We start from the raw sequence: 15,867 nt of genomic DNA, 5'->3' as shown, positions 1-15,867 counted from the left end.
GGTCCCAGAAACATTGTGTAAAATGGACAAGTTTTTAGAAGTCCCTGTATACACTAATGCGTTTCCGATCCCTAAGAGGACGGCTGATATTGTGACTAGGGAGTGGGAGAGACAGGCGTACCTTTTGTTTCCCCCCCTATCTTTAAGAAAATGTTCCCCATAACTGACCCCAGGCGGGACGCGTGGCAGGCGGTCCCTAAGGTAGAGGATACCAATAGAAGACAGTTGTGTTTTCAAAGATCCTATGGATAACAAGTTAGAAGGGTTACTAAAGAAAATATTTGTCCAACAAGGTATCCTTCTTCAACCAATTGCCTGCATTATTCCTGTAACTACTGCAACAGCTTTTTGGTTGAGGCGCTGGAGGAATCGCTCCAGAGGGAGACTTCATATGACGAAGTCATGGATAGAATTCATGCTCTAAAGCTGGTTAATTCTTTCATTACAGATAGATGCCGCTTTACAATTAACTAAATTAGCGGCAAAAAATTCTGGTTTTGCCATTGTGGCGCGAAGAGCGCTCTGGCTCAAATCATGGTCGGCTGACGTGTCGTCCAAAACAAAATTACTTAATATTCCTTTCAAGGGGAAGACCCTATTCGGGCCAGAGTTGAAAGAAATAATTTCAGATATCACTGGAGAAAAGGGCTATGCCCTTCCACAAGATAGACCTTTTAAGGCTTAAAACAAGGCTAATTGCGCTCCTTTCGCAACTTCAGGAGCGGACCTGCTTCAACCTCTGCAACCGCAAAGCAAGAGGGTAACGTTTCCCAGCCCAAAGCAACATGAAAGCCTTTGCAGGGCTGGAACAAGGCTAAACAGGCCAAGAAGCCTGCTGCTGCTGCCTAGACAGCATGATAGGGTAGCCCCCGCTCCGGGACCGGATCTAGTAGGGGGCAGACTTTCTCTCTTGCTCACGCTTGGGCAAGAGATGTTCCAGATCCCTGGGCATTAGAAATTGTTGCTCAAGGGTATCTTCTAGAATTCAAAGACTCTCCCCCAAGGGGAAGGTTCCACATTTCTCGTTTGTCTTCAGACCAGACAAAGAAACAGGCGTTCTTACGCTGTGTAGAAGATCTTCTAAAGATGGGAGTGATACACCCAGTTCCAACTGCAGAGCAAGGACTGGGTTTTTACTCAAACCTGTTTGTAGTTCCCAAAAACTAAGGAACTTTCAGGCCAATCCTGGATTTAAAAGTCCTAAACAAATTCCTCAGAGTTCCATCATTCAAAATGGAAACCATTCGGACAATCTTACCATTGATCCAGGAAGATCAATATATGACTACCGTGGATTTAAAGGATGCGTACCTACATATTCCTATCCACAAAGATCACCATCAGTTCCTAAGGTTCGCCTTTCTGGACAAGAATTTTCACAAAGGTGCTAGGGTCCATTCTAGCGGTACTAAGACTGCGGGGCATTGCAGTAGCACCTTATCTGGACGACATATTAATTCAGGCGTCATCTTTTCAAAGAGCCAAGGCTCATACAGAAATAGTTCTGGCCTTTCTAAGGTCTCACGGGTGGAAGGTGAACATCAAAAAAAGTTCTCTGTCCCCGCTCACAAGGGTTCCCTTCCTGGGAACGCTAATAGACTTGGTAGAAATGAAAATATTTCTGACGGAGGTCAGGAAGTTAAAACTTTTAACTACTTGCCGAGTTCTTCATTCTGTTCCTCGGCCTTCTGTGGTTCAGTGCATGGAGGTAATCGGGCTAATGGTTGCGGCAATGGACGTTGTTCCCTTTGCCAGAATTCATCTCAGACCACTGCAGCTGTGCATGCTCAAACTGTGGAATGGGGATTATGCAGATTTGTCTCCTCAAATACAAATGGACGAGAAAACCAGAGATTATCTTCTCTGGTGGTTGTCTCAGGATCACCTGTCTCAGGGAATGTGCTTCCGCAGACCAGAGTGGATCATTTTCACGACGATTTCAGTCTGTTAGGCTGGGGTGCGGTCTGGGACTCCCTGAAAGCTCAGGGCCTATGGTCTCGGGAAGAGTCTCTTCTCCCGATAAACATTTTGGAACTGAGAGCGATATTCAACACGCTCCAGGCATGGCCTCAACTAGCGGAGGCCAGGTTCATCAGGTTTCAGTCGGACAACATCACGACTGTAGCGTACATCAATCTTCAGGGAGGAACAAAGAGTTCCCTAGCGATGAAGGAAGTATCCAAGATCATCAAATGGGCGGAGGATCACTCCTGCCATCTATCTGCAATTCACATCCCAGCAATAGACAACTGGGAGGTGGATTTTCTGAGTCGCCAGACTTTTCACCCGGGGGAGTGGGAACTCCTTCCGGAGGTTTTTGCTCAGCTTACCCAGCTATGGGGTATTCCAGAGTTGGATCTGATGGCGTCCCGTCAGAACTCCAAACTTTCTCTTTACGGATCCAGGTCCAGGGACCCCAAGGCGGCATTGATAGATGTTCTAGTAGCGCCTTGGTCCTTCAATCTGGTTTATGTTTTTCCACCGTTTCCCCTTCTCCCTCGTCTGGTAGCCAGAATCAAACAGGAGAAGGCTTCAGTAATTTTGATAGTGCCTGCGTGGCCACGCAGGACTTGGTATGCAGACCTAGTGGACATATCATCTGTTCCACCATGGACACTGCCTTCGAGGCAGGATCTTCTAATTCAAGGTCCATTCAAGCATCCGAATCTAGTTCTCTGCAACTGACTGCTTGGAGATTGAACGCTTAATTCTATCTAAGCGTGGGTTCTCTGGTTCAGTTATAGATACTTTGATCCAGGCTAGAAAGCCTGTCACCAGGAACATTTACCTTAAGATATGGCGGAAATATCTTTGTTGGTGTGAATCCAAGGGTTACTCGTGGAGTAAGATTAGGATTCCTAGGATTTTGTCATTTCTCCAAGAAGGATTGGAGAAAGGATTGTCAGCTAGTTCTTTAAAGGGACAGATATCTGCTCTGTCTAGTCTGTTTCACAGGTGTCTGGCGGAAGTACCAGACGTTCAAGCGTTTGCATAGGCTTTAGTCAGAATCAAGCCTGTCTATAAACCTGTGGCTCCTCCATGGAGTCTAAATTTAGTTCTTTCTGTCCTTCAAGGGGTTCCGTTTGAACCTTTACATTCCATAGATATTAAGTGATTATCTTGGAAAGTTTTGTTTTTGGTAACTATTTCTTCTGCTCGAAGAGTTACAGAATTGTTTCTAATAAGAATATTAACCAGGAAATCATTGTTCCTTCTCTGTGTCCTAATTCAGTTTCTAAGAAGGAACGGCTGTTACACAATCTTGATGTGGTTCGTGCTTTAAAATTCTATTTAAAAGCAACTAAAGATTTCAGACACACGTCATCCTTGTTTGTTGTCTATTCTGGTAAGAGGAGAGGTCATAAAGCTTTCGCTTCCTCTCTTTCCTTTTGGCTGAAAAGCATTATCCGATTGACTTATGAGACTGCTGGACAGCAGCCTCCTGAACGAATTACAGCTCTTTCCACCAGAGCTGTGGCTTCCACATGGGCTTTCAAGAATGAGGCTTCTGTTGAACAGATTTGTAAAGCAGCGACTTGGTCTTCACTGCATACTTTTGCCAAATTTTACAGATTCAATACTTTTGCTTCTTCGGAGGCTATTTTTTTGGGAGAAAGGTTTTGCAAGTAGTGGTGCCTTCCGTTTAGGTTACCTGACTTGTTCCCTCCCTTCATCCGTGTCCTAAAGCTTTGGTATTGGTTCCCACAAGTAAGGATGAATCCGTGGACTGGATACACCAATGTAAGAGAAAACAGAATTTATGCTTACCTGATAAATTTCTTTCTCTTACGGTGTATCCAGTCCACGGCCCGCCCTGGCAATTAAGTCAGGTTCAAATTTATTTTTTGTAAAACTACAGTCACCACTGCACACTATGGTTCTCCTTTTTCTCCTAACCGTCGGTCGAATGACTGGGGGGGCGGAGCCTGAGGGGAGCTATATGGACAGCTCTGCTGTGTTCTCTCTTTGCCACTTCCTGTAGGGATTGAGAATATCCCACAAGTAAGGATGAATCCGTGGACTGGATACACCGTAAGAGAAAGAAATTTATCAGGTAAGCATAAATTCTGTTTTTACAGACCCGCTTTCTGTGCTCTTCTGAAGCGGGTCTGTTTGTTTCACACAGCGCATCGGGCCAGCTGTATAGTAACAGCCCGGACCGACCGCGCGATATCACTAAGTGCGGCTTGCTCCTGCTCTTTCTGACAGCAGGAGCAAGCTGCACTGTGTATAATGGCGCGGTCGGGCCGGGCTGTGACTATACAGCTGGCCCGATGCGCTGTGTGAAACAAACAGACCCGCTCAGAAGAGCACAGAGAGCGGGTCTGTAAAACAGCCGTTTGAATGTTGGAACAGAATTGGTCATACTTCTATGAGCAAGTAAATGTTCAGAGTAAGTGAAGTCAAAGGCTACATTACAGTTTACATAGATATGAGAGCAACTGTTGTGGAAAAAACCAGCCTGTTGAAAGTGTTTATTGCAAGCACTAATTCTGACTGAGTCTTTTGGGGACAGAGCGAGGCCTATGATTTAAAGGGGCAGTAAACTTACAAACTAATGTTATGTAATTCTGCACATAGTGCAGAATTATATAACATTAGTTTAGTGGCAGATTTATACATTAAATGATTGCAGAGAATTTTTATTTAAAAGTTAATTTTTCCAGAACACCGCTCCTTGCTCTACTGAGCAGGTCTGGTTTTTCCTCAGCACATCGCGGCAACACTGTCTAGTCACAGCGTGCCTGGTCGTGCCATTAAACTGAACGTACCTCGCTCCCACTCTGGTCTAGTAGCGGGAGCAAGCTACATTCAGTTTAATGGCGTGACCGGGCACACTGCGACTAGACATTGTTCTGCAATCCTTTAATGTATAAATCTGCCACTAAGCTAATGTTATATAATTCTGCACTATGTGCAGAATTATAAAACATTAGTTTGTAAGTTTACTGCCCCTTTAACTCTAGACTGGGTTTAGGATACACTGAGTCAAGTGTAGAAGTGGGACATAAGAAATGTTGAAGAGAGAAAGCAAGGTCACATTCAGAGGCTTAGTGATTCTCATAGAAATGTCCCTAAGCCGATGGTGTCACTAATTGGACTAATTCACTCAGGGTATTTGGAATGCCAACCCCTGCTACTTTGGGCTTGATTAATCTAGAGCTTCTCTAAACTTCGACTGCAGGTTTGCACAACAGAACCTGCAGTCAGTATTCATCAAGCATTGATCAGCAGACTGCTGATTCCCTGCCCTGTTCTTCACCTCTTAGGTGGAGAATTTAAATCTTCCCGTTCTCTTTCGACCGGGGAGATTGACAGCTTGTGATTGGCTGTGCATGGGCAGGATTGCACACAAGCGCACAGGCGGGCTTTGTGTGCAGTGAGGAGAAGCCAGTCAGACAGGGGTGAATATGTACAGTGGATGATAAATTGAACCCTTTGTCAAGGTCAGCTACAGCTTCTTATTGCTTGTTGCATGTATTATTTTTGTGGAAGCAGACTGAATTTTACCAATGAGAGCATGAAAGCCCTGAAAAATGAGTACGATGTTTAGAGCAGTGGTTGAAAAATCTGTTTAAAATTTTAAGAACCAAGAAGAATATTTAGGAGCCAGACAGTGATATTTGTATATAGATATATGGAGAAAAACACAAAAAAATTTTTTGGAGCCAGGGTAAAATTCTAGGAGCCAGTGGCTACCTGGCTCCTGGGTTTGTCAAGCTCTAGAGTAGAGAGCATGATATTTAAATACACGACTCAGTCCCTCTTCCAGGAAAAGTTTAGGTTAGGTAATGTCATTGATTGTGGCTGTTAAAAAAAATAAAGCAAGTAGACATCATGCTACATGACAGACCAGAATTTTCACTCACCATAGTCTGTTGGAATATTGAATATAGCTTTTGAATGCAGGTATTAGCATTTTAGTGTTGCCATAGATTACGTCTATGGAACTCAACATCCAAATGCATTCTACTAGTGTTACATATTGTGCCCATATTCTAATATTAATTCTATGAAAATATTCAAATGGAAAATCAAAAGCCCAGTGGCGTCACTAGGGGGGGGCGGGGGGGGCGGGCCGCACCCGGGTGACACCCACCAGGGGGTGACACCAAAAAAAAAAAAAAAAAAAAAAATTTTTTTTTTTTTTTTTTTTTTTTAATTTTATTGAAATTCAAAGAAATACAATGTTGAGATGCATAGATTTTTTTTTATTAGAGGGGCTGGCATTTGTGAACATTGGTGGGACTGGGGAAGATGTAGACACACAATTTTTTTGCCCCTTGAGCCAGTGCTGCAATTTCAACAAATAGTTTTCCCGGCTGCTTTTGCTTGTTTGTACTTTGCTTCTCCCCTGCCCAATTTCGCTATGAATGTTGTGGGCATGCCGTGGGGCTTGCAAAGTTGCGCTGCTAGCCTAAACCTGCCTGCCTATCTGTGCTCACTGCTTAGTGACATGTGGAGCAGTGGAGTCACTCACTGCTGTGCTGTCTCTCTAAACGGGAACTGGCAAATCATGAGGGGATGCCTGGCACCTGACCGCATGACTGTTTGACACTGTCTTTAAAGTGAAGGAGCCACGTATGATGCCCACCAGACCATTACGGTTACGGTACACTAAGTGCACACTGAACAGGTAGGAGGGCGGGCGGGGGTCTGGGGGTGGGCAGAGTGCAGAGGTGATTGGCCATAAGAAGCGGTAGGCACGCAGCCCGGGGCTGTGCACTGACAGACTTGGAACAGAGTCAGAGAGCAGAATTTTCATAGTTTGCACCTAAAACTTTTCTTTAGTGATTTATTTTTAGAGTGCTCTGTTTATCTTTCATTTGATGCTCTGCTGAGCCAGGGAGCAGCTCTAGGCATGAGCTTTATAATTAATGCAGTGCAGTTTACATATTTTGTATGTGTGTGTCTGAGTTTTTGTGTGTGTGTGTGTGTCTCAGTGTTTTTGTGTGTGTGTCTGAGTGTGTTTCCGAGTGTTTGTGTGTGCATCTGAGTATGTTTTAAGTGTGTCTGAGTGTTTGAATGTGTGTTTGCCTGTGTTTTTGTGTGTGTCTGCTTTCTGGGGGGGGGGGGGGTGACACCATAACTTACCGCACCGGGTGACACCAACCCTAGTGACGCCACTGCAAAAGCCATCCTTAGCTTCAACCCATTTTTCATACTTCCCAACATTTCCTAGCTGCAAATGAACACTTTTATTGTCGGTTACATTTTTTTCCACACTGATTATGGTTCAATAAAACAGTCATATACAGCACTGTGAATATTAGTTGTATATGGATATTTATTTTATGCTCAGATCCCTGTAAACCAGCAAATTCAATTCTGATCTCTTTTCATAGATAAAGGGAAAAAATAAATAATGGAAGAATGGAAAAATAAATTAAATTGTTAACAAAACTTTGTGTTGGAGGGGAATTGTAATTATTAAACATTGACAGCACTTCGGAAGTACTAACTATCCAAAAGAGGAATATTTTGGAGAGGCTTCATTTTTGTTATGGAAAACCCTTATACTATTTTTGAAATTCATTTGACAGTCTTCTTTTATTTCGATATATTACAAGACACTGAACCCCTTTAGTTTTTGTCTTTTTCACCCCTAAATCTTGTCCTCCAAATCATGCAGCATTTTGCAAGAAACATTTACGTTTTATCGTAGCTATAACAAACGAGTGACCCAGGCAGCTTTCTCAGTAATGTATTTACTTTGTGATTTTAAAATAACATTTTGCTGCCAAGATGTGTATGCCCTGATGTAACCTTTAGCCTCTTTGTTCTGTATATTTTGCAGTGTTGCAAGAATTTTAAATCATTTCCTGTCAATTTTTTTTTATATTCCTGCGAGGTATATATAATCCAGTGCAATTGTGATAATCTGCTAGACTGTGTTTTTGCAGAGAAGGGTAAGTGCATGTTCACTGCAGATTTAATTGTACGATATATATGCATGATTTGTTATTTTAAAATACCGTAAAAAGCAAAATGAAGCATCAAGTAAAGAGGCTTTTAATATTTATGAATATATGGTTTCCAAGTGTTTTTCTGTAATTTTCTTTTGGATATTATTGATTGACCGATTGCAAATTTTCTTATTCAAAGTAACTATGAAAGGCCTGTGTGACTAATGCATTTTAAAGATCATTTTTTAAGCGTAACAAAAATGTATTCATAAAAAATAAATGTTCTGAAAACTAAATATCTTATGTAGTACTAGAAGATGGCAAAAATCATATCCTTAAACTTTTCACAGTTGTGATTGCTCCACGTGACTGCTTTCTTGGAAGCAAAATGCGCAGTAGTTAGTGATTGGTTAAATTAAATATATCGTTATGGAAACACAACATTTTAAATATTAAAAGACTTAACTGGAAAAAAGGGACAAATATTGAAATAGTATTTTTTCATTGCCACATTTTATTATTCCTGAAATTTATACAAGGGCTTAAACACAGTTAATCTCCCACATCATGAACATGAATAGAAATGCATTGCGCATTTAAAGGAATATGAAACCCAGAAGTTTTCTTTTGCGTTTCACACAGAGAATACAATTTAAAAAAAGTTTCCAATTTACTATTATCAAATTTGGTTTGTTCTCCTGGTATTCTTTGTTGAAGAGATACCAAGGTAGGTTTCTGGAGCAATGTGTGGCAGGGAATAATGCTGCCATCTATTGCTCTTGCAAATGGATAACATTTTTGCAAAACTGCTGCGATATAGTGCTCCAGACGCGTGCACGCTTTGAGCTTACATCCCTGCTTTTCAACAAAAGATAAGAGAACAAAGAAAATTTGATAATAGAAATAAAAAAGGTGTTTTAAAATTGCATGCTCTATCTGAATTACAAAAGAAAAACTTTGCTTAAAAGGACATGAAACCCAAACACCAGCATCTGAGCAATAACAAATCATGTAAAACATTTAAAAAATGTGCTTGTGCACCATGAAGTTGCAAGAATGTCCTGATGTTGAAGCCTCTGTTTTTGGACACATATGAGCAGCCCCTTACTGACAAAACCCAGTTATATTACTGCAGGTTCAGACCAAATTTTTAAAACATGCAGTGCACTTTGCTCTTTCAGTGTAATTATGTTATCAGTGAGCCTAAAGATCAAGTATGGACACCGTGAGTACAATTGCTGCACCCACACAACCACATGTGTGTGTAATTTTATTAATGGTAGAGCGTCTCTATAAAATGATGGTAAATTTTAGATTTTGAGAATGTTGCAATGAAAAATATACAATCAAAACCGCATATTATTATTTCTCCAACATTGGTGTGTCCGGTCCACGGCGTCATCCTTACTTGTGGGAATATTCTCTTCCCCAACAGGAAATGGCAAAGAGCACAGCAAAAGCTGCCCATATAGCCCCTCCTCGGGCTCCGCCCTCCAGTCATTCTCTTTGCCGCTCTGTACAAGTAGCATCTCCACGGAGATGGTGAAGAGTATGTGGTGTTTAGTTGTAGTTTTTTATTCTTCTATCAAAAGTTTGTTATTTTGAAATAGTACTGGTTGTGCTATTTACTCTGAAACAGAAAGAGATGAAGAGTTCTGTTTAAAAGAGGAGTATGATTTTAGCAGCAGTAACTAAAATCAATTGCTGTTCCCACGCAGGACTGTTGAGCCCAGAGAACTTCAGTTGGGGGGAACAGTTTGCAGACTTTTCTGCTCAAGGTATGACTAGCCATTTTTCTAACAAGACTGTGTAATGCTGGAAGGCTGTCATTTTCCCTCATGGGGACCGGTAAGCCATTTTCTTAGACTCAAACAGAATAAAGGGCTTATTATGGGCTATTAACTGGTGGACACTCTTAAGGGCTAAATCGATTGCTTTATTTAAGTATTATTTACAGTTTAAAGTGGATTTCACACTTTTTATTATTTGGGGAACGTTTTTAACGCCAGGCACTAGTTAAGACACCTTCCCAGTCAGGAAGGGCCTTTCACTGTAGTAGGCAGAGCCTCATTTTCGCGCCATTATTGCACAGTTTCTTTTGAGTGAAGTGCATGCAGCTGCATGTGAGAGGGTCTGGTATCCACTGAAAACGTTCCTGGAAGGCTTGAATTGGTATCGTATACCCCCATGGGATAGGTGAAGTCGCAACAAACGCTGTGGCTGGGACTGTAGTGGGGTTAAAATTGCAAACGGCTCCGTTTTCCGCATTTTAAGGGTTAAAAGCTTGAAAATTGGGGTGCAAAACTTTGAATGCGTTAAGACACTGTGGTGAAAATTTGGTAAAGATTGGATAATTCCTTCATAGTTTTTCACATATTCAGTAATAAAGTGTGCTCTGTTTAACATTTAAAGAGACAGTAACGGTTTTGTTTAAAAACGGTTTTTGTGCTTTATTAACCAGTTTAAGCCTGTCTAACATGTCTGTACCTTCAGATAGATCATGTTCTGTATGTATGGAGGCCAAGGTGGTTCCCCCTTCAAATATATGTGATAATTGTGCCATGGCATCCAAACAAAGTAAGGACAGTACTGTCACATTTAGTAAGGTTGCCCAGGATGATTCCTCTAATGAAGGAAGTAGGGATAGTTCTGCATCCTCTCCTTCTGTGTCTATACCAGTTATGCCCGCGCAGGCAACCCCTAGTACTTCTAGCGCGCCAATGCTTGTTACTATGCAACAATTGACGGCAGTAATGAATAACTCCATAGCTAATATTTTATCCAAAATGCCAGCATTTCAGAGAAAGCGTGATTGCTCAGTTTTAAACACTGTTGAGCAGGAGGGCGCTGATGATAATTTATCTGTCATACCCTCACACCAGTCTGAAGTGGCAGTGAGGGAGGGTTTGTCAGATGGAGAAATTTCTGATTCAGGAAGAATTTCTCAGCAGGCAGAACCTGATGTTGTGACATTTAAATTTAAATTAGAGCATCTCCGCGCATTACTTAAGGAGGTGCTATCTACTCTGGATGATTGTGACAATTTGGTCATCCCAGAAAAATTGTGCAAGATGGACAAATTCCTAGAGGTCCCGGTGCACCCTGATGCCTTTCCGATACCTAAAAGGGTGGCGGACATAGTGAATAAGGAGTGGGAGAAGCCAGGCATACCTTTTGTCCCTCCTCCTATATTTAAGAAATTGTTCCCCATGGTCGACCCCAGGAAGGACACATGGCAAACAGTCCCTAAGGTCAAGGGGGCGGTTTCTACACTAGCCAAACACACGACTATTCCCATTGAGGACAATTGTGCTTTCAAAGATCCTATGGATAAAAAATTGGAGGGTTTGCTTAAAAAGATTTTTGTACAGCAAGGTTACCTCCTTCAACCAATTTCGTGCATTATTCCTGTCACTACAGCGGCGTGTTTCTGGTTCGAGGAACTGGAAAAGTCGCTCAGTAAGGAGACTCCATATGAGGAAGTCATGGACAGAATTCACGCACTTAAGTTAGCTAATTCCTTTATTTTAGATGCCGCTTTGCAGTTAGCGAGATTAGCGGCGAAAAATTCAGGGTTTGCAATTGCGGCGCGCAGAGCGCTCTGGCTAAAATCTTGGTCGGCGGATGTATCTTCCAAGACAAAATTGCTTAATATCCCTTTCAAAGGTAAGACCCTTTTTGGGCCAGAATTGAAAGAAATTATTTTAGACATCACTGGGGGAAAGGGCCATGCCCTCCCGCAGGATAGGCCGTTCAAGGCTAAAAATAAATCCAATTTTCGTTCCTTTCGTAATTTCAGGAACGGACCGGCTTCTAACTCTGCAGCCTCTAGACAAGAGGGTAACGCTTCCCAGTCCAAGCCTGCTTGGAAACCAATGCAAGGCTGGAACAAGGGTAAACAGGCCAAGAAGCCTGCTGCTGCTACCAAGACAGCATGAAGGGGTAGCCCCCGATCCAGGACCGGATCTAGTAGGGGCAGACTCTCTCTCTTTGCTCAGGCTTGGGTAAGAGATGTTCCGGATCCCTGGACTCTAGAAATAGTCTCTCAGGGTTATCTTCTCGAGTTCAAGGAACTCCCTCCAAGGGGAAGGTTCCACATGTCTCGCTTATCTTCAAACCAAATAAAGAGACAGGCATTCTTACATTGTGTAGAAGACCTGTTAAAGATGGGAGTGATACACCCAGTTCCATCAGTGGAAGAGGGTCAGGGGTTTTACTCAAACCTGTTTGTAGTTCCCAAAAAGGAGGGAACTTTCAGACCAATTCCTCAGGGTTCCATCGTTCAAAATGGAAACCATTCGAATAATTTTACCTACAATCCAGGAAGGTCAATTCATGACTACCGTGGATCTAAAGGATGCGTACCTACATATTCCTATCCACAAAGATCACCATCAGTTCCTAAGGTTCGCCTTTATGGACAATCATTATCAGTTCGTGGCTCTTCCGTTCGGTTTAGCCACTGCTCCCATAATTTTCACAAAGGTGCTAGGGTCCCTTCTGGCGGTTCTAAGACCGAGGGGCATTGCAGTTGCACCTTATCTAGACGACATTCTAATTCAAGCGTCGTCTCTTTCCAAGGCAAAGGCTCATACAGAGATTGTTCTAGCCTTTCTCAGATCTCACGGGTGGAAGGTGAACGTGGAAAAGAGTTCTCTATCCCCGTCAACAAGAGTTCCCTTTTTGGGGACAATAATAGATTCCTCAGAAATGAAGATCTTCCTGACAGAAGTCAGAAAATCAAAGCTTCTAAACGCTTGTCAAGTTCTTCACTCTGTTCTGCAGCCTTCCATAGCTCAGTGCATGGAAGTAATAGGACTAATGGTTGCAGCAATGGACATAGTTCCTTTTGCTCGAATTCATCTAAGACCATTACAACTGTGCATGCTCAATCAGTGGAATGGGGACTATGCAGACTTGTCTCCACAGATTCAAGTAGACCAGGAAACCAGAGACTCACTCAGTTGGTGGTTGACTCAGTAACACCTGTCTCAGGGAATGAGTTTCCGCAGACCAGAGTGGGTCATTGTCACGACCGACGCCAGTCTATTAGGCTGGGGCGCGGTCTGGAATTCCCTGAAAGCTCAGGGTCTATGGTCCCGGGAAGAGTCTCTTCTCCCGATAAACATCCTGGAACTGAGAGCGATCTTCAATGCTCTCAGGGCCTGGCCTCAACTAGCGAAGGCCGGATTCATAAGATTTCAGTCAGACAACATGACGACTGTAGCTTACATCAATCATCAGGGGGGAACGAAGAGTTCCCTGGCGATGAGAGAGGTATCCAAGATCATCAAATGGGCGGAGGATCACTCCTGCCATATATCTGCAATTCACATCCCAGGAGTAGACAACTGGGAAGCGGATTATCTGAGTCGTCAGACTTTCCATCCGGGGGAGTGAGAACTCCACCCGGAGGTCTTTATCCAGTTAACCCAATTATGGGGCTTTCCGGACATGGATCTGATGGCGTCTCGTCAGAACTTCAAGGTTCCTTGCTACGGGTCCAGATCCAGGGATCCCAAGGCGACTCTAGTGGATGCATTAGTGGCGCCTTGGTCGTTCAACCTAGCTTATGTGTTTCCACCGTTTCCTCTCCTTCCCAGGCTCGTGGCCAGGATCAAACAGGAGAAGGCCTCTGTGATTCTGATAGCTCCTGCGTGGCCACGCAGGACTTGGTATGCAGACCTGGTGAATATGTCATTGGCTCCACCATGGAAGCTACCTTTGAGACAGGATCTTCTAGTACAAGGTCCTTTCGAACATCCAAATCTAGTTTCTCTGCAGCTGATTGCTTGGAAATTGAACGCTTGATTTTATCTAAGCGTGGGTTTTCAAATTCAGTGATAGATACTCTGGTCCAAGCCAGAAAACCTGTGACTAGAAAGATTTACCATAAAATATGGAAAAAATATATCTGTTGGTATGAATCCAAGGGATTCTCCTGGAGTACGATTAAAATTCCTAATATTCTCTCCTTTCTCAAAGAGGGTTTGGATAAAGGGTTGTCAGCGAGTTCTCTAAAAGGACAGATTTCTGCTTTATCTGTTTTATTACACAAACGACTGGCAGCGGTGCCAGATGTACAAGCTTTTGTACAGGCTTTGGTCAGAATCAAGCCTGTTTACAGACCCATTACTCCTCCTTGGAGTCTAAATTTAGTTCTTTCTGTTCTTTAAGGGGTTCCGTTTGAACCTTTTATATTCCATAGATATCAAGTTACTATCTTGGAAAGTTCTGTTTTTGGTTGCTATTTCTTCTGCTAGAAGAGTTTCTGAATTATCTGCTTTGCAGTGTGATCCACCCTATCTGGTGTTCCATTCAGATAAGGTCGTTTTACGTACCAAGCCTGGTTTTCTTCCCAAAGTTGTTTCCAACAGGAATATTAACCAGGAGATAGTTGTTCCTTCTCTGTGTCCGAAACCAGTTTCTAAGAAGGAACATTTGTTACACAATTTAGATGTAGTTCGTGCTTTAAAGTTCTATTTAGAAGCAACAAAGGATTTTAGACAAACCTCATCTTTGTTTGTCGTTTTCTCTGGTAAGAGGAGAGGACAAAAGGCTACTGCTACCTCTCTTTCTTTCTGGCTGAAAAGCATTATCCGATTGGCTTATGAGACTGCCGGACGGCAGCCTCCTGAACGAGTCACAGCTCACTCCACTAGGGCTGTGGCTTCCACGTGGGCCTTCAAGAACGAGGCTTCTGTTGATCAGATATGTAAGGCAGCGACTTGGTCTTCTCTGCACACTTTTGCCAAATTTTACAAATTTGATACTTTTGCTTCTTCGGAGGCTGTTTTTGGGAGAAAGGTTTTGCAAGCCGTGGTGCCTTCTGTTTAGGTAACCTGATTTGCTCCCTCCCTTCATCCGTGTCCTAAAGCTTTGGTATTGGTTCCCACAAGTAAGGATGACGCCGTGGACCGGACACACCAATGTTGGAGAAAACAGAATTTATGCTTACCTGATAAATTACTTTCTCCAACGGTGTGTCCGGTCCACGGCCCGCCCTGGTTTTTTAATCAGGTTTGAAAAATTTCTTTCTCTATACACTACAGTCACCACGGCACCCTATAGTTTCTCCTTTTTTTCTCCTAACCGTCGGTCGAATGACTGGGGGGCGGAGCCCGAGGAGGGGCTATATGGGCAGCTTTTGCTGTGCTCTTTGCCATTTCCTGTTGGGGAAGAGAATATTCCCACAAGTAAGGATGACGCCGTGGACCGGACACAACGTTGGAGAAAGTAATTTATCAGGTAAGCATAAATTCTGTTTTTTTTTAAATTTGTGTATGTATATCTATCTAAATATATAAGATTTATAATCCTACTTGGTATCTTCTGTTCCTCCGCCCCCTTCATTTCCTCTTTTGACTGGGCTGTGACATAGAGCGCAGTCCCACTCACTCTCTACATAGGCTTCCTAAGGGGCTTTCAAAGGTCTGGACTTCAAGAGTGTCATATGAAACACACACTGATTGGATGTTCATTGGGGTTTTCATAATAAAAAAATAAAATAAAAAAGAGTTAATCCCTGTGGGCTCCTGTCCTATTGAAAAGAGCTACCTTGTGGAGATTTACTACCTCGGCCTGCACATGCTCACAATTACGTAATCGCACTCCACGTAAGTGTGGAATGTGATTATGTAATCACCAGCAGGGGCAGATTACAGGTAGCAAATCTCGACAAGCGCTGATTGCCTGTAACTGCTGGTGGGAGAGCTACTTAGTTACTAAGTCACACTAAACCAAGTGTAGGTGTTGTTAATCAGACATATATAAATGCTGCACTGTAATTCCCCCCATATCTACTATCTTTTTTGCCTCTGCCTGTTGGTTCAAGGGAGCAAAGCCCCCCTTGTAAACCTCATTCCCTGTGGTTCACTTGGAAAAGATACCAGAAGATCAGGGGGACACCCCCCTTGAAGTCTCCAGGTGGAGGCAAAAAAGATGGTGAAGATGGGAGAAT

The 15,867-nt window shown here is 42.9% G+C and overlaps 1 protein-coding gene across 6 annotated transcripts in view; it reads left to right on the top strand.

Annotated features, from left to right (window-relative positions):
* The window catches only part of QNG1 (Q-nucleotide N-glycosylase 1), a 115,073-nt gene that overhangs the window by 33,186 nt on the left and 66,020 nt on the right, over positions 1-15,867 (top strand). Inside the window, exon 1 of one of the 6 annotated variants that reach the window (XM_053698714.1) lies at positions 7,886-7,910. The exons of the other annotated variants lie outside the window; for them this stretch is intronic. The gene's annotated coding sequence lies outside the window, so the exon portion shown is untranslated. Of the gene's footprint in view, positions 1-7,885; positions 7,911-15,867 lie in introns of those variants that run through there. 6 annotated transcript variants of the gene reach the window in all.

The sequence above is a fragment of the Bombina bombina genome, chromosome 1, assembly GCF_027579735.1.
Source record: "Bombina bombina isolate aBomBom1 chromosome 1, aBomBom1.pri, whole genome shotgun sequence".
Taxonomy (NCBI): domain Eukaryota; kingdom Metazoa; phylum Chordata; class Amphibia; order Anura; family Bombinatoridae; genus Bombina; species Bombina bombina.
Note: the sequence above shows the minus strand (reverse complement) of the source record. Positions and strands in the feature narration are given on the sequence as shown.